Source organism: Hibiscus syriacus, unplaced genomic scaffold, assembly GCF_006381635.1.
Source record: "Hibiscus syriacus cultivar Baekdansim isolate YM2019G1 unplaced genomic scaffold, ASM638163v2 tig00110328_pilon, whole genome shotgun sequence".
Taxonomy (NCBI): Eukaryota; Viridiplantae; Streptophyta; class Magnoliopsida; order Malvales; family Malvaceae; genus Hibiscus; species Hibiscus syriacus.
In genome coordinates, this window is record NW_024062685.1 from 3,425,230 (window position 1) to 3,451,208 (window position 25,979).

Sequence of the window (25,979 nt, forward strand, 5' to 3'; positions counted from 1 at the left end):
ATTGATTTTTGATGTTTAAAAAGATTTCCGTTAAAAATATGTGTCTAATATTTCTATCGATACATTTTGAGCTGATTATCATTAAAAAGACAGTGACACGTGTTACGTTCAGTTTTTTTAATTATTTTTAAATATTTTTTTATTTAAAAAAATCAAAAGATATAAGAGTGAAATGTGTCATTTATTGATTCTTTTTTAACGTTAAGCACCTAAAAGTATGATGGATAAAACATTATATATTATTTTTAACAAAAAATTCTTTTGACACCAAAAAATCAATTTTAAGTATAATTTAGACAATTATTTTTGTATAAAACCTTGTATCTCATCATTTCTATGTTATTGAATGATATCAATTAAATCACTGACATTTTATGTTGAAAAATTAATTATACGATAATTAAATAAATATATATAATTAAATATAACTTTTATTAATCAGATATGAGTCTTATAAGTGTAATTCTATTTTAATTTGATTTAATAAATTAAATCTCATATATATTATATTTTAATTAAATTTTTATCCTTAGTTTTAATATATTTAAGTTGATATCTTTTTTCAATCAAATAATGAAACAATCATGAAACCAAAGAATGGATGCTTATGAGACAAAATTCATTAAAATTTTATTCATCAAGGTCGTAAAGATGGAAAACCCTAGCAGCGGAAAAAACCCTAGCGATGGGTTAAACCATACGTTAACTATTTACGGCAACATCGGTGGCCGTCCGTCGGAACCAGCAGCACATATCGATGCCCCGGTGGCTCTGGAACGACTGGGATCCTCGATAGCAGTCGAAGATCAACAGGTTGCGAAGAAGGGCAGAAGCGTGGAGAGTACGGTTGAGCAGCAGACTACAACGTTGGACACAACAGCCATGGAAGGAATAGAAACTAATGGTAGCGTTCAGGTTTTAAAAGAAGATCACCAGGTTCAGGAAAATAACCAAACCAGAGAAAGAAATGCGTCTTATGCATCGGTCACTGCAAAGAATACTGCCGCTGAAACTAGGAGAAACTTTGGTGAGGGTTTCGACTCGGACAATATAGTTGTACCGGATGAAGATTGTTTGGTTGATGAATCGGGTCCATTCCCGAAAATATCATTCTCCGAAAAGTTCATGAACAGATTGATCTCAGCATGAGCAACAATTATTGTCCGACTGCTTGGTCGAACTATAGGATATAACACGTTACTGACACGTATCCATGCTCTTTGGAAACCGGTTGGGGAGCTTCAGTTAGTTGATTTGGTTAATAAATACTTACTAGTTCGATTTGAGGATGAGAGAGACTTTACTAATGTTCTTACGGATGGCCCTTGGACGATCTACGAAAATTACTTAACGTGCAACCTTGGAGTAGAGGCTTTTCTACGTCCCAAAAACATCCGTCGAAGGTTATAGTCTGGGTTAGACTTCCAGGACTACTCTATAGATACTAATGTAAAGCCTTATTCCGTCGTATTGCCTCGGTTGTGGGGAAAGTAATTAAGGTTGACTACAACACTCAAGCAGGTGAACGCGGGAAATTTGCTCGGATGGCGATAATGGTGGATCTTAACAAGCCGCCACAATCTTGTATCGGAATCAACGATTTTGTGCAAAAAATTGAGTATGAAGGTTTGAGTCAAATATGCTTTGGCTGGGGAAAGTATGGACATTCAAGGATATTTGCAGCAACTCACAACCTCTTACAGATGAACCGGATCCTCCAGTAACACAACCTGTGACTGCCCCAACTGTTGCTGTTAAAGAGGGTGATTTGTATGGTCCATGGATGATTGTTCCGAATCGACGACAGAGAAATACTGCAAGTAAAGGAAGAACTGGTGATGGACAGCAAACTGGTCAGAGTTCGGGCTCTAGGTTTACTGCCCTCGATATTACTGAAAACAGTGTGGAAGAGGTAGTTCCGAACCAGCAGCCACCGATCACTAAGCAAAGGAAAGATATCCTCCGTTGAAACCAATCAGGAAATGCGACTCGTACTGTTGGCAACATCAGTCAGCCGTCGGTGGTTACTAAGAGTGCAGCCTACTTGGCCTCGAATCCTGCAAATAAATCGAAAAATAATGGGGCCTCCTCTAATGGGAAGAAAGCAATGGAAGTTATTCCTCTGAACGTGGAGAAAAACGTTGAAACGGTCATGTTACCTCTATTAGGTCCGGAAAGCATGATGCCGTCTCAATCAATGAACCAGGTTTTGAGTTGAATGTATCAAGAACAAAGAAGGCTGACAAAGCGCACGGGAACAATAAAGTAAGCTGAGAGATTAATAGAAAGGGTGTTCAAATTCGGAAGGCATCGGACTCGAGAATATCTTCAGAAGCTGTCCAAACAACTTGATGAAATTGGTATCTCTGAGGCTTCCCAATTCCAACCACCGCATGACTCTCTTGGTAGCCTCCATACGGATGGAGGAAGCTCTACCAATATGGATGATCGTAATATGATGATCGATGGGGAAGGTCGGGAGAATCCCGAGGCAAATAACGGACAGTAAGTCCCTGTCTCTCCCTTTTCTTGTTGGACTTATGTCGTTTGTTTTTTGGAATTGTCAGGGCTCTTCAAGTACAAACTTTCGACGGATCTTGAAAGCTATGGTTCGAGATAACCGGGTGGATGTAGTGGTGCTTTTTGAGCCTCGGATTTGTGGCTCAGTCGCGGATAAAATCATTGCTAAATTTGGCTTCAACAACTAGTTTTGAGCGGAAGCACATGGTTTTTGTGGTGGAATATGGCTTTTATGGAAGAAGTCGGTTCTTGTGGACATTTTTCAAATTTCGAATCAATTTATTAATGGGCGGGTGTACATTGAGGCGAGTTCAAAGTGGATTCAATTTACGGCCATCGATGCTGGTCCCCCAAAGTTCTAAAAGAAACATGCTTTGGATTTAGCTAGCTAATTTAGAACCGAGTGCGGATGTTCCTTGGATTCTTGGAGGTGATCTCAACGTTATTTTGTATCCCAGCGAGCGATCGGATGGTTTGTCGGGTCCTTAGGGTGGTAGTCGTGGATTTGCTGATTTTCTACAGAATGTTGGTTTGATTGACTTGGGTTTATCGGCCCGGCTTTTACTTGTTCTAGGGGCAGGTTACAGAAACGACTTGATCGATGTGTTGCTAATTCGGCCTGGTTATCCCAATTTGCTGAATCAAGAGTATTCCACTTGGAGCAGTTGGGTTCGCATCACAGACCTCTACTCCTGAAGATGGCAGATCGAATGCAAGGGAATAAATTTAGACCTTTCTGTTTTATCGCAGCTTGGCAAGATCACCCGACATTCCAAGATCTTCTTAAGTCATCTTGGGATCGAGATGGATCGACCGAGGAGAACATCAAATCTTTTTAATCAGCAGCTAATTCGTGGAATATTGAAGCATTTGGTCATGTCGGTAAAAGGAAAAAACGACTGCTCGCTCGCCTATGAGGAATTGAGAAAGCTCTTCAACGAAGGTATAATAGTTTCTTAATTCAATTAAAATCTGAATTACAAGATAAGTATCTTACAGTGCTTGAACAAGAAGAAAGCTTCTGGTGTCTAAAGGCGTGTTCTCAATGGTTATTGCATGGGGATAGGAATACCAATTATTTTCATGCGATTACTATGGCTCGGCGCAGAAAAAACAAAATCACCACCATAAAGCGTACCGATGGAAGTTGGTGTTCTGATCCTAAGGAATTGGTTGATATGGTACGTGATTATTTCTGTAATCTCTTCACCTCTTCGGGCTCTCATAATTTAAACTATAGTATTCGAGGTGGCTTCAAAATTTTGTCGCAAGGAAATTATGACTCGATGACTGTTCCGGTTACAAGGAAGTTAAGAATGCTATTTTTTGTTGGAAGCGTAGGTGGGCTCTCGATAATTTATATAACTCGAAATATTATTGATACGAGGTAAAATACGTTACAATGACACTACCTTAATATTACAATATTACAACACTACGAAACTAGCTGCAGCTAGTTTACAAACACAACCTCAATATTCTAAGTTTTGCTAAGCTTTACCCTCTCTCTCTAATAGTTTTTCTAAGTTATCTCTGATTCTTGTTTTTCTAAGCTTTTCTTCATATTCCTTCTCTTATTAATAGCTTTGCTAAGCTATTAATCATTCTGGCTTTTCTAAGCCTTCATTTTTCTCTCTTTGCATTACATATATTAATGCTAATCTACACATATTTATAGGTATAATAACCGACTTATTTGAAGACTTTAGAAGCTGCCACTTTCTTCTCTCACGTAGTCATTAATCTTTCTTAATTGATAAGAATTTCATAGGTTACTGCCAACTCAACCATATTTTGACTTTTCAACTATGCTACAACATTATGCCGTCTTGAACTTTGCTTAATAATTAAGCATATTCTTTTAGCTATCTTTTTTTGACTTTTCAAACATCTAGAATTAAATTTGATTTCCAACACTCTCCCTCAAACTTGATTTTCCATTCCAAGTTTTTCTCCACTTGTCTTCTCCAATCGATTCTTTATTTCTTGGCAAATGCACGCTGTTACGACTATATATTATTCTTTGTTTTTTCGTCACCTTGTAGAGATTTTTGCAAAATTTCTCACGCTTGTTTTGCAGTCTTCGCATTAGGAATATTTTCAAAGGTAGATTCGTGTACTCCTTGAAAAATAAATAACAACTCTCTTTTATCTTTTTTCCGGAATTCCTTCAATACCTTCTTTTCTTCATTGGTCAGGGTTGTTTCTGCTGCTGCATTTTTAGGCTTAGTGTAACCATCATCGATGATATCCCAACAATCTTGAGAGCCTAGTAACGCCTTTATTTGAATGCTCCAATTGCCATAATTTGTCTTTGTCAATCTCGGAATTTGAGGTTGAATCATGTTAGCCATCTTCTCCACCACATTAAACTTGAACCAAGCTCTGATATCACTTGTTGTAAGCGTAGGTGAGCTCTCGATAATTTATATAACTCGAAATATTATTGATATGAGGTAAAATACATTACAACGACACTACCTCAATATTACAACACTACGAAACTAGCTACGACTAGTTTACAAACACAACCTCAATATTCTAAGTTTTACTAAACTTTACCCTCTCTCTAATAGTTTTTCTAAGCTATCTCTCATTCTTGCTTTTCTAAGTTTTTCTTCATATTCCTTCTCTTATTAATAGCTTTGCTAAGCTATTAATCATTCTGGCTTTTCTAAGCCTTCATTTTTCTCTCTTTGCATTACATATATTAATGCTAATCTACACATATTTATAGGTATAATAACCGACTTATTTGAAGACTTTAGAAATTGTCACTTTCTTCTCTCACGTAGTTATTAATCTTTCTTAATTGATAAGAATTCCCTAGGTTATTGCCAACTCAACCATATTTTAACTTTTCAACTATGCTACAACATTATGTGGCCTTGAACTTTGTTTAATAATTAAGCATATTCTTTTATTCATCTTTTTTTGACTTTTCAAACATCTAGAATTAAGTTTGATTTTCAACATTTTTAATATGGGAAGTTTCAAAGCACCTGGTATTGATGGTCTACAAGTTGGTTTCTATCAGAAAAATTGGCATATTATCGTACTTCCAAACGGGGTCCGAGAATCTCTCATTTATTTTTCGCCGATGAGATTTTATTATTGGCTGAAGTTTCGGTTGCCCAATGTGAGAATATTCGGTGGATACTGGATCAATTTTGTGATGTATCTGGTCATAAGGTGAGTACATTGAAAACAATCATGTACTTCTCAAAAAATGTTTCAATTGCATTGCGCAAGCAACTTAGCGAAAGATTGGGATTTATGATGGTCAATGATTTGGGGAGATACTTGGGCGCTCCTCTACTACACAATCGGGTGACTTCGGAATCTTATGCTTACTTGATTCGGTTGATTCAGACTAAACTCTCCGGCTGGGCAGCTAAGAATCTTACTCTCGCAGGCCAAATCACCTTAGCTAAAGTGGTTTTAGCTGCTATCCCGCTGTATACCATGCAAACGGCGGTTCTTCATAAGAAGACTTGTTCAAAGATTGAGCGATTAATAAAAAGATTCGTTTGGGGCATCTCCCCGGATGGTAAAGGTGTCGTTGGTGGGAGGAAGCCTGTCGACCGACAAGTCAGGGTGGACTTGGATTTAAGAATCTCCATACTCAAAATGAATCTTTCATAATGAAACTTGCATTCCGGCTTATTGCAAATACAAACAACCCGTGGGTTCGCTTTGTCCGTATGAAATATAAATGCCAAGACTTGATTCCCGAACAACCCAATAGGCGAAATTGCTCTCGGGTTTGGAAGGGCACTTGTTTGGTGTGGCGTGATGTTTGTGATAATATTATTCATTGTGTTGGTAATGGATTTTCCATAGATTTTTGGAGAGATAGATGGTTGCCAGGTGCTGATCCGTTGATAACGTATGTTCCCCCACACCAAATTCATCTAATTGGTAACGAGTGGGTAGGTGATATGGGACACGGAAATGGTTTGTGGTTGAAGACACTAGTTTTTTTTCTCATTTCTTATATTTATTATTATTATTATTATTATTATTATTATGTTATATTATTATTATTATTAAATAATAAATAATTTTATTTACATTTTAGGCCCAAACATGAGGCCCGTTTTACAAATCCCGGAGCCCAAACATGGAGGCCCGATCAGGCTAAACCCAACCCATATGGCCCAATAGTAACCCTAAACCCATCTAGGGTTTGTATCATCACCAGCAGCCGCCAACTCCTCATCACCGTTGGATCTGACTTTGATCCAACGGTCCCCAGAAGGTCCAGCTTGAAACCCTAGGGTTTCATAACCCTAGGTTATCATCTCGCGCCGCCGCCTCAGCCAGAAGCTGCTGCCACGCCTCCACTGCCAAGTGACCCAACCAGCAGCTGCCAACGCCACTGCCGACGCTCCACCAGAACCACGCCCTCGTCAGAAGCCTCCAGAAGCTTTGCTGCCATGATAACAACTCCACACGTCGAGCTCTATGGTGAGTCACCACCATAGCTATGGTGACTCACCTATGCAACCTCCTTGGGACCGGTCTGAGAGCATCCTCCTTGGGACCGGTCTGAGAGAATCCTCGGTAGTGGCTATAAAAGCAACCATACCTGCAAAATGAAAAGGGGGGAGAAGACAATAATCGACAGCAACGAGAAACCAACAGAAGCAAAACCATTGAGAGATACGGGAGCAAGATGGAGAGAACAACAACCAATAGCTAAAATACAGAGAAAAAACTACACCAATGATCCCAGATAAACACCAAACCAAAAGAAAAGAAAAGAAGCTGGGAGACTTACCCTCATCGGAGACTCCAAACCACCGTGGAACTTAAAAAAACCGATGGTAAAATGTTTAGATCTAGCGTTTCGGTGAGTTTATAGGAGAAAATAAGTTAAGATTTGTGTTTGGGGTAATTGGGGCTTCAATTTAGGGTAGGTTTGTGAATTCTGGCCACCGTCAGCGGTGGTCGGAGCCCGGCAACGGTGGATGGTCGGGACTGTTTTCTCTCCGGTGAGAGAAATGTAGAGAAAAGCCAGAGAGAACTCTGGTTCTCTCATTTTAGAGAGAGAGGAAGGAAAGGAAAATGGGAGGAATGGCCCGAAGGGCCGGTCCTTTAGGGTATTTAAACCCCTCCCCAAACGACGTCGTTTCGAGGAGTGTATATATGTAATTTCCCGCGTAGGTAAACTATACCCGCAATCCCCATAGATTTGTAATATTTCAATTTCATCACTGGAATTATTTTTTGATCCTTTTAATTTGGTCTCGTAATTTTATTTTATTTTATTTTAGTCCTTATATATATATATGTAGGGTAAATATCTAATTTAGTCCCTTACAGTTTAGTAATTATCATTTTAACCCGAATTAATTAAATAAATTACATTATTAGCACTTAGATCTTTTTATTATTCGAGTTAGAGCTTTTAATTTTAATAATTATTATTTTAATCACCTATTAATAATTAGGGTTAATTACATCATTAATAATTATATTTTTATAATACTATAAATAAGGGCTGTAAATTTAATATTTTATATTTTAATCCTATTATTTTATTTTTATATGTTTTAGTCACTATTTAATTGCAATTTAATTTGTATTGTTATCATTTCAATTCCAATATGTTTAAATGATTACTTTAATTATTATTTTATTATTATATTAGTCATATAAATATATATATATATATATATATATATATATATATATATATATTTGTTCAATTGATAATATTTTATTTTTCAAATATCGAAGAAAATGGCAGTCTTAAAGCAACTAGATATCCTATTCTGGTATTTTAAAAATAAATAAATATCTTACTTATAAAAACTAGAAAATACATATTGTTTTATTTAGATTATTTTCTATGAAAAATAATTATATTTTAAATATTTATTTATTTTTCAATATTAAGAAAGAGCATTCTTAAATCAACTAGATGTCTATTTTCTGATATTTTTAAATAAATAAATATTTTACTTTTATAAATTATATATTGATCTATTTTTTAATTATTTTTAGATAGATGTTTTAATATTTATTTATTTTTTAATATTAAGGAAAAAGTTGTCTTAAAGCACCTAGAAGCCCTTTTTTGATATTTCTAAATAAATAAATATCTTATTTATATTTAAATTAATATATTTTCATAAAATTATAAATTTGAAATAATAATATTATAAATTAAATATATATTTGAATTTTTAAATTTCTGATAATAGAGACAATTTATAATTAATAAAGTACCAATTTTGGGCGTTATAGGGGTGCTAATCCTTCCCTAAACGTAACCGACCACAAATCCTTTTTATTAAAAATTTTTGGTTATACGCAGATCAGTTTATCTTTTAAATTATGTTTTCTTAAAAATTGTTTTAAAAGATTGTTTTTAGGTATTTGACCTACCTAACCCAAAAAGGTAAATGGCGACTCCCAAAATATTTTTTAAAAATCAAAATAATTTATTTATTCATTTTAAATTTTCCCGCCAAGTAGTAAAAGCAAAAATTTCGTGCCCGGGCGAAAATCGGTTACGACAGCTTGACGACTCCGCTGGGGACATGGTCAAGCTTTAAAATCAATTATAAATTGTCTCTATTAATTAGAAATTAAAAATTCATATATTTAATTTATAATTCTTTCTTTTCAAAAATTTGTATATATACTTATTATTTTCATAATATTTATATATATATTATTTTATTAATGTTTCATTTTATTTTCATGTATTAACTTTCATTGTTTATTTTTCTGTCAGAGGTATGAACATTTCTCCTCACACACAACACATGCATTGCATAACATAAAGCTTTATAATCAAGCTTGTCCCTTTTAAGTGAGAGTGAAAGCGACGTTTTCGTGAGAATTTATTCTCCGTGTTAGACCTAGCAAGTAGCTTTCGGGGTTCATATGCTCTATGTCTTCGTGGGAATTTATTCTCCGTATCAGACATAGAGAAATGTGTCCCCTCGAATTGAACTCGATCCATTTAAGTCTGTAGTGGACTAGAATTGAGGGTTGGCAGTCCAAGGGGGCATCAACAAGGACAATTCGAGTACCTTTACTCTTAGGACCAAAACCTTGCATATAACAAACCCTAGAGATTCTCCTGATCTAAGACAATACTTAAACCTCTGTCTGTAGGTGTACATAAAGGAGAAATAAGCTCTAGCTTTTAATTTATTTTATTTTCTTTTCTTTTTCCTAAATAAATGCATGCGAATTAGTAATCATGCGGTTAGGTAATTTTTCCAAACAAAGCAGAGAGCTATAAAGCATGAGGTTAGGATTTATACTCTGATAGATAAGATTTTTTTTCTTTCCATTAGTTGGTACTAACCATTTTTTTCTTCTTATCTTTTTTACTGCATGTTATTTTTCTCTAACTTGTTTATATTGATTTCTTTGTTTGCATTGCATGATCATATCATAATCAAAGGTGTTGACTTGAAAGAATGTTCATCAAATTAGAAAGAAATCGTAAATGGACAAAAAGTTTTATGATCAAACAAAATATAATGCAGCCAAGGAAAAACATCTTGAGAAAACTCCGAAGATAGAAGCGAGCAATACACATAGAGATCATGTTATATTAATACCAAAAGTACTCCATAAAGATCCTGCCAGATTGATACCAAAAGCAGTCTATGGTAAGAGCATCAGTCAGGGTATTCAGATTAAAGGTAATTTTTATGAAGCTCAAGCATGTTATTTGAAGGATCAAAACAAGAAATTGAGAACAAAAGTGGAAACCATGCATGAAGATTTCCAAAAGATCAGTCAACCCTTTCAAAATGCTGGCATAGGAAACACCCCAGAAGAATGGATCACAGGGGTCACCAAACTGAAAAAGAACTGCAACATATATGAATCTATTGTCCAAGAACTTCTTGAACACAAAGGTTCTCTTACGAGGGAAAATGAGCAACTCCGAGAACTGATACAGAAGAAGAAAGAGAGTGTCACGGAAGGAGTTGCAATCCAGACAAGCAATATGGCCCATAAACTGATAGACTAACTTGGCTTTAGAGAAGATAAGAGGGAAAGTTATCCCATATATATAAAGTTTTGTTGAAGTTAGGACTAAAAGATGTTCCCTATATGTAAAGTTTTGTTTGATGCACATAAACTTTTGTGTTCAATGAAATCTGTTCTAAGATGATCACTCTTGAGTAACACCTTTTCATACATGCATTTTACATCTTTACATTTTTACTTATGTATTTACATTTACATTTTTGCATTTGCATATTTGCATAGTTACATCTATAGTTTTAAACTTACATCATAATAATAATGTTTACTTATTTTCAATATCAAAGAAAAAGGCAGTCTTAATATAACTGGATGTCCTATTCTGGTATTTTAAATAATTTACATTTATATTTTTTGCGTTTGCATTTTTGCATTTTGCATCTTTGCATTTGTATTTTTATGTTTGCTTTTGTATTGCACAATTTGCATTCTTATTTTTGCATCGTTGTATTTGCATTTACATTTGCATCTTTGCATAGTTACATCTATAGTTTCAAACTTACATCATGCGTTAAAAAATTCATTCATTAAAATAAGGATTTCAACCGAAGTGATCTTGGTTATTCCTTGTAGAAGAACGCTTAGCACAACACAAGAAAAATGTCTAAAGAAACCGAGGATAGGCTAACCAAATTTGAGATAGAGCATAAAGAGATGCAAGAAGAATTGAAGAGCAAGTTGGTACAAGTTGAAGCTAATATCTCAAATTATCAGATCAATCTACTGAACAAGATGGAAGAAATGATTGGAAAGCATTTGACCATTGGGAAAAGTCTAGTTGAAAACCCCACAAATCCTATGGATGTTACACCTGTTCATATTCCTAAGCGCACCTTTGTACATCATGAAATTCAATCACCAGTTCATTTCGATGTTAAGAACTCACAATATCAAGCTGGAGCATCGTTCCCCACTGATTGTTCTACTGCTTCTGGGTTGAAACCAAATGAATTTTGTGCTGCCTCTAGAGAGACGGTTGAGTCATTTTATGGGTTTGATGCCAAAGAACTGTGTTTGGTCCCCGAATTAGTTCTCCCACCAAATTTCAAAGTTCCAGATTTTGAGAAGTATAATGGGACCACGTGACCTTCATATCATATCACTATGTACTGTCGTCGTATGACTGGCTATGTGGAGAATGAAAAGTTGTTGATCCACTGTTTTCAATATAGTTTATCTGGGTTTGCATCCAAATGGTATAATCAGCTAAAACGTACTCAAATACGTTCTTGGAGGGATTTAGCTCAAGCTTTTTTGGGTCAATACAAGTACATGGCTGATATGGCCCCTGATCGAATAATGTTACAAAACATGAATATGAAGTGCAATGAAAGCTTTCGATAATATTCACAACGATGGAAGGACGTTGCTTCTCAAGTGCATCCACATTGACTGAAAAGGAGTTCACTACTTTATTCATCGGTATATTAAAATTTCCTTATATTAATCACATGATAGGGGTTCTCCCTAATGATTTTTCTGACATCATCATAAGTGGAGAAATGATCAAAATAGATATAAAAAATGGCAAGATAAGAGGCTCTAACAATACTGAAGTCAAGAAAGAAGCTGAGATTAATACATTGAGGTCTTATTCAGTTAAACATGGTGCCAAACCTTACAGAGTGATCAAGAAGAAAAAGAATATACAGGGTTTTCAATACCCTCCCTTCCACTGTTCGAGTGAAAAATTGCATCTGAAAATGCTCTCAGCCAGATTAATTACTCCACAAATTGATCAACCACAGTGGCCTAAAATGAGAATTGGACCTATAAGAAGATTTCTTGGATAAATCAAACTGGAATTCCAAATTGTTCAGCTAAGGTTCCTGGTAACCTTGAAGGAAATTTTGAAGATCCTTTAGAGCAAGCAATTCAAAAATGCAAGATAAAAGAAGGGGTTAAGGTTCAATGTTTAGAAACCGTTGCTTCAACAGAGACTAATATGACCGAATCCTGTGAAGAATATTGGGTGCAAGAAAATGGGAAAATAAATCAAAAGGCTCCCATAGATGTAATTCGAGATTGGCCCATAGGTCTAAGAAAGAATGAAGCAGATATAACCCAGAAGACACCTCAGATACCTATATCAGACTTTCTAAAAACTAATAAAGCAAGGGGAAACTTAAGGAGTCTGGTTAATACTACCCCAGTTGTAGATAAAATGAGTATCCAGAACCCCCTCGATCACAGGAGAACATTTTGTCGTTCAGAACGATCAAAGAAAGTGATAATCTCTCGAGCAAGAAAAACTTTAAAGGTGTTTCAAGAATCTATCTCAGATATGTACTCTCATTTGGTTAAAGGCCAATACATTACACCAAGATTGGTGAAAGTGTCACCAAACCCTTATGCCTATTGCTATGATCAAAATAGCTTCTGTAATTTTCACTTGGGAGTATATGGGCATTCAACAGGGAATTGTTGGTCACTGTTAAAAGAAATAGAGACGCTCGTTGACAATGGAGTCTTGACACAAGAAATGATAAAGAAATGGGGGGGCAAATAAAGATGAAAATCCTAGGCCAAGTAGACACCCAACATTCAAAGAGTAATGAGGCATAAACAAGTGGAAGTTGTTATCTACCACTGTAGTACCTTTCTATTTTCAGCATCTTGTTTGAATATGTTTTTGTTCCTTTCTCCGCCTTTTGTACAATATATAAATTTGTGTTGCTTTTATGGTTATGAGCAAGGAATTAAGTTCTTGAGTATCAAGTAGATTAAATATTCTTTTAATTTTTCAAGAGTTATAGATCTTTGGCAAGTGGTAAAATTATATCTTCCATATCCCATCCAACGCCAATTACTTGATCCTTACAAAACCAAATCCTGACACTACGATTATCTGAGACTCTGAAGAAATATCTCTACCTATTTTTGAGAGACCAAATCCAGATGTTTACTAGTTTATGATACTACCTTCCACCACAAACACGACTTCAAAAGTCACACTTTTGTCCTTCCAAATACAAAACCATCATAAACCAAATGACCTCAAAAGAACCAAACTTTCAATTATCCGTGAATCTTCCTGCAAGAAGAGACGAGATGAGGCATTATGGACCAGCTTATCGAAGATAATTTCGAGTGATTGGAGCATACTCAAATAAGAAAAATGATTAATTTAAATAAATATATCATGCATTAATTACATTGTTTTCATGTAAATGAAAGTTAATCTTGAATATTCATCCCCCTGGAGATACATCTTTTCACAAAGACTTCTATGTAAGAGACGACTGAACTTTGTGCACAGTTTAAGAATGCAAACTCATTGACATATTGCCCAAAGATGAATGAGGCTGTTGAAGGAGAAAATAAGAACATTAAGATAATCATTACAAATATTACTGAAACTTACAAGGATTGGCACGAGAAGCTACCTTTTGCCTTATATACATATCAAAATACTGTTCGAACATCACTGGGGCAACACCTTATTGTTCAGTCTTACCAATTTGAGATACCATCACTTTGTATCTTAAAGGAGCTAAAATTAGAGGAGGCTGAAGGGATCCAAGCTTGGCAGATGCATCAGAAACGGATGATGAAAGATCACATCTGAGAGAGTTCCAAGAGGGTAATCTAGTGTTTAAAAAGATCTTGCCTATACATAAAGATTTCCGTGAGAAATGGATGTCTAATTGGGAAGGGTCAAATATTGTAAAAAATAGGCCTTTTCCGGAGGAGCGTTGATTTTGGCAGAAATGATGGGAAAATTCTGAGAAACCAAATAAACTCAAATTCTGTCAAGAAATATTATACTTAAAAAAAAGGAAAAAAAGGAAAAAGGAAAAATTGAACCAAAATGAATGACTCATGGAGCCTCAAGTTACAAGGTTGATCAAGTGCAATTAGTTCGAAGATTCATATTCAACAAGAAGCGCAAGAAATACTAGAGATGAATGAATCATGGAAAACTCCCCAGGAAAACAGATCCAAGTTAAGCAAAGCAAGATCGAAGGCAACTAAATAAAATAGAATATCTTCAGAATTCATTCTGCCTCTCAAGATTGATTTTTATTTGCAAAAATTGGTTTTTAAAATCTTTGATGTATGTTATGAAAAATGATAAAAGAGGGGTTCAAGATGTAAATTTTTAAATAATATCTTGGAACCAAAGGAGGATTCGAGTTGAAAATCTGAAAAGGCAACTCGAATATTAAATGGTGCAACAACGACATAAGAGACGATTTTAAGCTCTTAATGAAGCACCACACATCCCAAAGAGGTTCCTGAGAGTCAGACACAAGAAGTATCTCTACGAGATGAGTATAACAACGAGAAGTATCTCTACAAGATGAGCACAACAATCATTTCTTCAAGTTAACCCAAAGAGACATATATGCTGGACTAACCTGAGAGACCTTACTTTACCAGAATCCACCTACACTTTAAATCAGTCAATAGTTTTGACACTTGCCATAGGACTATGATTTTTGAATGAGTTAAAAGAGTAGTTGATTTATTTGATATTCATTAATTTCATGTCTTGTGATTTTATTCTATTGTGAACCTGTAAAGGGCAATACTTTACAAAATTCTGTCATTCTTCAATAAAAAAATGAGTAAAAACATTTTCAAACTTGACAATCTCAAATGAGGAAGGTCCTTGAACCAAGTTGTTGCCTATTCTACCTCTATTGAAGAGAAAGAATAAGCCAGACCAAAATGATGAAGCACTCTTGAAATCAAGTGGTCTGAGAAGCCAGAAAGTTTGGAGAATTGAACTTATGATGCTCTCCTGTGACATTATCAGCAACTTATCAAGAATGATTACCTTGTTCTAAAGGGAGATACTAAAAGCTCATTTCAACTAAACCTTTCCATGGTTCGGGAAGAGTGGGATATGGCAGTACATGTCTTGAAGCAGCAGAAGAGACAGTCATTATATCAGTCATTGCAAGGAAATGCACCAACAAAAATCTTCTAGTTCATCTTGATGATATTTATGTCTTCCAATAAGGTTGTTACACTGGATACCACCGACAACAAGGTCGAATTCGACAAATCTACTCATCAATTGCTCCAATTGATGACCATTTAGTTCTTGCACATTTGCTTTCAAAGGTATACTGAGCCGGTAAAAGACAACCTCTGCATCACTGATCCCAGAAAAAGAGACAGAACATTGATACCACCGAGGAACATGTCTCTAGCAGCTCCTCATGTATGGTTTTTAGGGAAATCTAGAAGCATTTCCACCTCATTAGGTTCAAGTAGAGTAACTTTATTTCTTCCAACCCATACCAGATTCCATTTTCGGCACTCATCAAGAACATACTTCTGGAAACTCTAAGGTGGCTTATCGTCATAAGCTTCAAGAGCCTTACGGATCCTTTCTGTCAATTTGGCACTTCCTGTACATATTTGTAAACAGGTCAACTTTGTTCTTGGATCCTAGGAAGATCACAATTTTTCTTTATCAATGGAAAAGCATCATGTATGGTGTGTGGATGAAGTGAAATAAGAGGAAATATGTTCTCAATTGGGAGATTATGAATATAGCCCTTTTCCATGCAGCAGTACAAAAATGTTTCGAATCTACAAATTCTGGCTCTACATCGTATAAGTACCGTGACATTTCAGTCCAAATACAACTGGAGCAAATACCACGTTATCATAGTAGAAATAAGGAGGTCCAATAGCATCTTCTGGAAGTGTTCTTTGAGTTATGGAACTCCAAAACCAATCATTGGATTAGGAAGATGAACTGCATGATCGTCTTCATTAAGAAGTTTCTTTTCAAGCTACTTTGGCTTCTTCTTTTTCTAAATCATAGCCCAAGTTTCGCCTTTTCTTGTAATTGTGATCATTGCAGAATGGCTTCCTATCTTTTACCGGAAGATCTGCAATTGATGAATCAGGACCACATCTCTATGACTATTGAAGACTTAGCATTTGAGTATCCCATTTTCGTCAAGTATAACAGTTTACTCTCCTCATCAGAATAAGAATTCAGGATTTCCTCGGTATCAGAAGAACTATCAATATTTGTGAAATCATCTTGAAAGATCATTTCATAATCAGATGAGTAGTTATCAGAATCAACATGTTATATGAGTGTAAACTTTTCAAGAGCCTGTGCCATTGAGTTTTGTTCTCAAGTTGTCTTGTGACATCATACAAAAGCTTTGAACACTGTGCAAAAAGCTTCATTGACCAAAAATCTGGGCACAAGCCACAGGAAAAGATGAATGTGTTGTTAAATGTTTTACGAATATCTAAGCAGAAACCACAACAAGATGAATGTGTTGTCAAATGTTTTACGAACTAGTGATTATGGTGCAGAATCAATGTTGCAACCATATGGTATTTCCATTTATGGACTCAAGATGAAGTTTTCTTCAACCTCAAGGTTAGAAGTGAGATATGATGAAGATTTCTTTCCACAGAAGGGAAGCAGAAATTTTAATAACAAGAAACTAGTGGATCCAACTAAGGTAGAACAACAGGTTGTTGTTAAGCATCTTGACATGATATGGTCCAAATTACCTTGTTCGAGATATGATTAGATGTGAAACATGAAAGGAATTGGGATAAATCCTCCTTATGATGTGTTTCAAGAGTCAAAACAGAACAGACGCTACTCTCCTAATTAATTTGCTGAATCAGACATATCTACATCTACATCTTTAAAGATGATAGATTCTCTCTCCGAAGATGATAGATTCTCTTTTCAAAGATGAAAGCTTTATTGGATTTCTACACAAGTCCAGACAAAGAAAATCGGTTTTATCCAGACAAAATGGGGCATCAAGGTCATAGTTCTGACTATGGCAAGAGTTCCATAAATGAAACATTTTCTTCTGAGACTTTAATGCAAATGAAGCAACGAAGACACAAAGATTGATCTTCCAAATCATAAATGCAGTTTGAAATGACATTTTGACCAAGTGAAAAAAGACTAAGTTCACCACTTTGAAATCAAATAAAGATGAACTTAACATTCATGCATCATATTTAGACATTTGCAAATAGGGGCATTTTCATTCATTTTATCCATGTTGAATATTTGACAGGAACTTCAAAGATTTTAGCAAATATTTGAATCCATTACTCAATGGATCAACATGCCAGGTAGAGTTCATAATGAGAAGAACTCATCTGAAGAAGGAAGAAGAAGTTCATAATGAGAAGAACTTGTTCAACCTTTTGTTTTAATTCATCACCCGATGGATTAGCATTGCCAGAGAAAGTTCATAATGAGAAAAACTCATCTGAAGAAGGAAGAAGAAGTTCATAATGAGAAGAACTTGTTCAACCTTTTGCTTTAATTCATCACCCGATGGATTAGCATTGCCAGAGAAAGTTCATAATGAGAAGAACTCATCTGAAGAAGGAAGAAGAAGTTTATAATGAGAAGAACTTGTTCAACCTTTTGCTTTAATTCATCACCCGATGGATTAGCATTGCTAGAGAAAGTTCATAATGAGAAGAACTCATCTGACGAAGGAAGAGGAAGTTCATAATGAGAAGAATTTGTTCAACATTTTGCTCAAATCCATCACTTGATGGATCAGCATTGCCAGGTAAAGTTCATAATGAGAAGAACTCATCTGAAGAAGGAAGAAGAAGTTCATAATGAGAAGAATTTGTTCAACCTTTTGCTTGAATTCATCACTCGATAGATCAACTTTTCCAAAGAAAGTTCATAATGAGAAAAACTCATTTGAAGAAGGAAGAAGAAGTTCATAATGAGAAGAACTTGTTTAACCTTTTGCTTGAATTCATTACTCAATGGATCAACTTTTCCAGAGAAAGTTCGTAATGAGAAGAACTTATCTGAAGAGGAAGAAGAAGTTCATAATGAGAAGAACTTGTTCAACCTTTATTTGATTCTATCACAGAAGAAAATCGATCAATATCAGCATTTCCAGAAAAAGTTCATAATGAGAAGAACTCATCTGAAGAATGAGAAGAATTTGTTCAACTTTTAGCTAGATTACATCACAGAATGAGATAAATTATCATCCCTAGTGGAAAAGTTCATAATGAGAAGAACTAATCCCAAAGAAAAACTTGTTCAACATTTCTGAGTGAAGTCAAATGAAAAAAAAACACTTATTGCCTTTTCATCTTTGCTCTATTCTCGTTAACACAAGAATGAGCAAAGTGGGACAGCTGAAGACACTAGTTTTTTCTCATTTGCTTATATTTATTATTATTATTATTATTATTATTATTATGTTATATTATTATTATTAATAAATAATAAATAATTTTATTTACATTTCAGGCCCAAACCTAAGGCTCGTTTTACAAATCCTGGAGCCCAAACATGGAGGCCCGATCAGGACAAACCCAACCCAGATGGCCTAATAATAACCCTAAACCCATCTAGGGTTTATATCATCACCAGCAGCCGCCAACTCCTCATCACCGTTGGATCTGACTTTGATCCAACGGTCCCCAGAAGGTCCAGCTTGAAACCCTAGGGTTTCATAACCCTAGGTTATCATCTCGCACTGCCGCCTCAGCCAGAAGTTGCTGCCATGCCTCCACTGCCAAGTGACCCAACCAGCAACTGCCAACGCCACTGCCGACGCTCCACCAGTACCACGCCCTCGTCAGAAGCCTCTAAAAGCTTTGCTTCCATGATAACAACTCCACACGTCGAGCTCTATGGTGAGTCACCACCATAGCTATGGTGACTCACCTATGCAACCTCCTTGGGACCGGTCTGAGAGCATCCTCCTTGGGACCGGTCTGAGAGCATCCTCGGTGGTGACTATAAAATCCACCACACCTGCAAAATGAAAAAGGGGGAGAAGACAACAATTGACAGCAACGGGAAACCAACAGAAGCAAAACCATCAAGAGATACGGGGGCAAGACGGAGAGAACAGCAACCAATAGCCAAAATACAGAGCAAAAACTACACCAACGATCCCAGATAAACACCAAACCAAAAGAAAAGAAAAGAAGTTAGGAGACTTACCCTCATCGGAGCCTCCAAACCACCGTGGAACTTAAAAAAATCAAAGGTAAAATGTTTAGATCTAGCGGTTTCGGTGAGTTTATAGGAGAAAACAAGTTAAGATTTGTGTTTGGGGTAATTGGGGCTTTAATTTAGGGTAGGTTTGTGAATTTTGGCCACCGTCAACTGTGGTCGGAGCCCGGCAGTAGTGGATGGCCGGGACTGGTTTCTCTCCGGTGAGAGAAATGTAGAGAGAAGCCATAGAGAACTCTGGTTCTCTCATTTTAGAGAGAGAGAGGAAGGAAAGGAAAATGGGAAGAATGGCCCGAAGGGCCGGTCCTTTAGGGTATTTAAACCCCTCCCCAAACGACGTCGTTTCGGGGAGGGTATATGTGTAATTTCCCACGTAGGTAAACTATACCCGCAATCCCCATAGATTTGTAATATTTCAATTTCATCACTGGAATTATTTTCTGATCCTTTTAATTTGGTCTCGTAATTATATTTTATTTTCTTTTAGTCCTTATCTATATATATATATATTTAGGGTAAATACCTAATTTAGTCCCTTACAGTTTAGTAATTATCATTTTAACCCGAATTAATTAAATAAATTACATTATTAGCACTTAGATCTTTTTATTATTCGAGTTAGAGCCTTTAATTTTAATAATTATTATTTTAATCACCTATTAATAATTAGGGTTAATAACATCATTAATAATTATATTTTTATAATACTATAAATAAGGGCTGTAAATTTAATATTTTATATTTTAATCCTATTATTTTAATTTTATATGTTTTAGTCACTATTTAATTGCAATTTAATTTGTATTGTTATCATTTCAATTCCAATATGTTTAAATGATTACTTTAATTATTATTTTATTATTATATTAGTCATATAATATATATATATATATATATATATATATATATATTTGTTCAATTTATAATATTTTATTTTTCAAATATCGAAGAAAATGGCAGTCTTAAAGTAACTAGATATCCTATTCTGGTATTTTAAAAATAAATAAATATCTTACTTATAAAAACCAGAAAATACATATTGTTTTATTTAGATTATTTTTTATGAAAAATAATTATATTTTAAATATATATTTATTTTTCAATATTAAGAAATGACAGTCTTAAATCAACTAGATGTCCATTTTCTGATATTTTTAAATAAATAAATATTTTACTTTTATAAATTATATATTGATCTATTTTTTAATTATTTTTAGATAGATGTTTTAATATTTATTTATTTTTTAATATTAAGGAAATAGTTGTCTTAAAGCACCTAGAAGCCCTTTTTTGATATTTTTAAATAAATAAATATCTTATTTATATTTAAATTAATATATTTTCATAAAATTATAAATTTGAAATAATAATATTATAAATTAAATATATATTTGAATTTTTAAATTTCTGATAATAGAGACAATTTATAATTAATAAAGTACCAATTTTGGGTGTTATAGGGGTGTTAATCCTTCCCTAAACGTAACCGACCACGAATCTTTTTTATTAAAAATTTTTGGTTATACGCATATCAGTTTATCTTTTAAATTATGTTTTCTTAAAAACTATTTTAAAAGATTGTTTTTAGGTATTTGACCTACCTAACCTAAAAAGGTCAATGGCGACTCCAAAAATATTTTTTAAAAATCAAAATAATTTATTTATTCATTTTAAATTTTCCCGCCAAGTAGTAAAAGCAAAAATTTCGTGCCCGGACGAAAACCGGTTACGACAGTAGTTATGGAGCCGTTTTCAACATCTTCTCCCAATGTCTATACTGTTTCGTATCGCAGCTGTTAGGAGTCCTATCGCTTAGAGTAAAGGGGATATCGTAGGATGGAAAGTGTGCTCGGATCTCCAATTTTCAATTAAATCTGCCTATAATATCCGTTCTGGCCCAAGTGTGGCTTGTGAACTGTTAAAATGAATACCCCAATTTTCTATTTCACATACTGATAAGCTTACATACGAAAGTATTTATACAATAACTAAATATCTAATTGACTTACAAACTGACTATAACAAATTAACTAACTTTCTAACTGCACTAACAGAAAAAAACTATTTACAACTGATTTCTACACTCCCCTCAAGTTGAGGGATTAAAACATGTTTCATCCCCAACTTGATCACCAAATGTTTGTGATGTTGTATCCTAAGTGCTTTAGTTAAAACATCAGCAAGCTATTACGCAGAAGGTATATATTCAGCCTTGATTAGCCCTTCTTGTATCTTTTCTCTAACAAAATGACAGTCTATATCAATATGCTTGGTTCTTTCATGAAACACCGGATTTGCTGAAATTTGCAAAGCTTCTTTATTATCACTGTACAACCTTGTTGGTCGTGAGATATCAGCTTGTAACTCCTGCAAAAGACCATTCAACCACACTATTTCAGCTGCAACAATTGCCATGCATCGGTATTCAGCTTCTGCTGAAGATCTTGCTACTGTATTTTGCTTTTTTGATTTCCAGGATATCAAGGAATCACCCAATTTTATACAAAAATCGATTACTGGTTTACGTGACATAGGACATGAAGCTCAGTCCGAATCACAATACGCTATTGATTGGCTCTTGCTTGTTTTCTTTAACAATATCTCTTGTCTCGATTCTTTCTTCAAATATTTAACAATCCTTAATGTTTCCTCTAAATGTGTTCTTTTTTGTTGTTGCATAAACTGAATAAGATGATGAACTGCAAACGTGATATCTGATCGAGTATGCGTTAGGTATATTAGTCTTTCAATCAGCCTTTGGAATGTTGGTTTCTCTTCAACTAATACTTCATCTTCTATTTGCTGCAAGTGTTCATCATATTATGTGGTAGTAAGCTTCAAGTTCTGTTATAAAGGAGTCAAAGCTGGTTTAACTCCCTCAAGGCTAGTCTCCTTTAATAACTCTAAAGCATATTTCCTTTGGTTCATCAAAATTCCTTCTTCTGACCTCAAAACCTCAAGCCTTAAAAAGTATTTTAAATCTCCTAGATCTTTCATCCTAAAATTGCGATTTAGCATATCTTTCAACTCATTAATCAAAGCTAAATCATTGCCAGTTAATAGGAGATCATCTACGTAAATAAGCATCACTACCAATCTTTCACCTTCTTTTTTTGTAAACATTGAATAGTCAAACTTACTCTGCTGATACCCTGCAGCAACCAATGCTTCAGTAAGCTTTAAATTCCACTGTTGTGAAGCTTGTTTCAAACCATAAAGAGATTTTTCCAACCGACATACCATATTCTCCCCCTTGCTGTAAAATCCTTCAGGCAACTTTATGTATATCTCCTCAAAGATATCACATTGGAGAAAAGCATTATGAACATCCATTTGAAAAAGAGGTCAATCATTCATAATAGCAAGAGCAAGAACAATCCTAACAGTGACTAATTTCGCTACAGGAGATAATGTTTCAACAAAATCGACACCCTCCTTTTGATTATAACCTTTAGCAACAAGACGTGCTTTAAAACGCTCAACTGTAACAAACTGATAAGCTTACATACGAAAGTATTTATTCAATAATTAAATATCTAACTGACTTACAAACTGACTATCAAAAAATAACTTTCTAATTGCGCTAACCAGGGTTTTAAAAAACGGTCCGCGCCCACGATTTCGACTGCGATATAGCGGTTTCGCCGCTGTCCGAGTTACCCGCGACGGCCGCAATAGCGCCCGCGACGACCGCAATCACGGTAAATCCGAAATAACCGAAACCGCGACCGCGATTTAAAACCCTGGCACTAACAGAATAACTATTTACAACTGATTTCTACATAAACCACGGTTATGGAAGTTGATCAATGGATTCCGGAGCTTACAGAAGATAAAAAAAAATCTTTGGCAGGTGTGTTCGGATAAACTAATGACTAATATGCATCGAGTTCGCCGTCATTTTACTGATAACTCAAGCTGCGCCGTCTGAGTTCTGACGTGGAAGATGCTCACCATATTTTCCGCGAATGCCCACGTTCAATGATGGTCTGGGCTATTTTTGTGCGTCCGGACTGTTTGATGGAGTATTTAACACTTGATTTCAAGAATTGGATCGCAGCAAACTTATCAGATGTGTCCCGTTTTGGCATTCATGTGAGGGATGTTGATAATGCTCAATTAAGTATTGAATAATGCTCATTCAACTAGCATTGTAAAAATGCTCAAAATTGTCATTTCTTGATAATGCTTAATGTTGATAATGATCATGCTCATTCAACTAGCATTGTAAATATGCTCAAAATTGTCATTTCTTGATAATGTTCAATTTTGATAATGATCATGCTCATTCAACTAGCATTGTAAATATGCTCAAAATTGTCATTTCTTGATAATGCTCAATTTTGATAATGATAATGCTCATTCAACTAGCATTGTAAAAATGCTCGAAAATGTCATTTCTTGATAATGCTCAATTTTGGTAATGATCATGCTCAAATTAGGTTATTCCACTAGTATTGGAAATGACAATTTTGCCCTCGCTATTTAACCTATAAATAGAGAGCAATTTCATTCATTTTGAGATATCCCAAGCAAAACATTTGCTTTGAAAACACTCCTCTCTTTTGAGTGTTGTTTGAGTTGAGAAAAGAGCAATACCACCAAGTTCACTCCAGTGTTCGGGTGTACGAATTCTTGGAGAGCCGTGTTAACCTCGGGGGAACGGTCCACCTACTGCAACGATAACACACATCGAGACGAATTCGTTTCTAAGGCAGTGGTTTTACCACGACACGGTTTATCAATCTGTTTCTTTTAAATTATTATTTATTTTCCTGTCAGTGGTAACGATGTTATTTTACAATCCATATTTCCAACAAGGGACTAGGATATTCTCTTTGGAACTCTCCTTTGGAACATTTGGCTTGATCGCAATAATTATGTGTTTAATGATTGCTCAAATGATACAAGCTCTATTATCATGCGGAGCACAAGAGTGCAAAAGCTGTGTTGTTCCGCACGACATGAAGCTTCTCGGAGTGGTAGTACGATGAAAACTTTAACGAGTGAAACTGCTGTGTTGGTTCAATGGAGCAGACCAGCTGTTGGATGGACCAAATTAAACATGGATGGGGGCCAAAATCCAGGAGATGGCACTGCTTCATGTGGAGGGGTCCTTCGAGATTGTCATGGTGCATGGTTGGTGGGTTTCTACAAATTTATCGGTATTTGTTCAGTCTTGGAAGCAGAATTATGGGGGTATTTGTTGGATTAATGTCTTCTTGGGAGAGAGGGCATCGAAATGTTGAAGTTGAGATGGATAGTATTCAAGCGTTTCACCTCCTGAAACCGAGTTCGGGTGTCAACGGAACTTTGCCGATCTTAGCTCATATCCATATTTTTGTGCAAAGGGATTGGAATGTTTGCTTTAGCTATATTACCCGGAAATGTAATCGTGTTGCTGATTATTTGACTGGTTTGGATGCTCCTAACGACTTCGGAGTTCATTACATTGCAAAACCCCCCACCGGAAGTTGTGGAATTGCTGCAAAAGGATGATAGGCTGCTGCAGGATGGCTCGACTTAATATCCTGATGTAATTTTTGTTTTTTACGATTTGGTGTATTATTTTCCTCCAACTAGGATTAAAGAAGTTTTTGACGAGACACCCATAACTTTTCCTGTGTATGATTTTTTCTTTAATCATACCATCTTTACCAAAAAAAAATGAATGCTTCTGTATGCAAGGTTTAGTTTAAACAAGGTCTCAAGTTCGGGTCGTTTTGTATGTAGAAAAATCTTTGCTAGAAGATTCACCCATCAAAGTAACGCGTACGACGTCCAAATTAATCAAGACGAAGCCTTGATATCGGAGTAAAAAAATGAAAGAATGGATGCTTCCCTTGATTAAAAATTGAAAACATGTTCTATTAAAAACTATTATATTAATTAGAAATTAAAGAAATCAAAAATCGGAATTAAGGATTCGAGCTGGAGTTTACTAGGGTAAAAGAATGAATGCTTATCCATTTAACCAACTTTAATACTTGAATAAAATCGACAATATATTATACAATTTAAACTAAGATTTGTTCAAAAGAAAATTAGGCGAAAATTAATAAATAATTAATATTATATCTTTATTATATAATAAAATGTTAATATATTTAATAATATTTATTATTTACATAAAAGTATTATTTAATACTACCTCGTCCCCTTAAATTATCCAACATTGACTTTTCTTGATAATTTTTTTAAACTTTAAATCTTTATTATTTAAAATTTATTATTGATAAAATTATAAAAAATCTATATATATATTTTTAAAAATATCGAATTAAATAATTTTGAAATATATATTTGATAAAAATTATTTTTTTAAATATTTAAAATAATTACGATCGAAGTTTAAAAATTTTAACTTTTGAAAAGTCAATAAAAAAGACAAAATGACGTAAAATTTTTTAAAAAAAATATATCAATACTGTCGTTAAATTTTTAGTTATTATAACCAAAATAAAAAAAACGTAACAAA

General features: G+C 34.8%; 1 long non-coding RNA gene across 1 annotated transcript in view; it reads left to right on the forward strand.

Annotated features, from left to right (window-relative positions):
* LOC120118493 overlaps positions 1–25,979 on the forward strand; it is a 27,561-nt gene continuing 1,582 nt past the window's right edge. The window contains exons 1-2 of the long non-coding RNA XR_005515754.1: positions 1–13; positions 19,555–19,562. This is a non-coding gene — a long non-coding RNA (uncharacterized LOC120118493). The remainder of the gene's footprint in view (positions 14–19,554; positions 19,563–25,979) is intronic.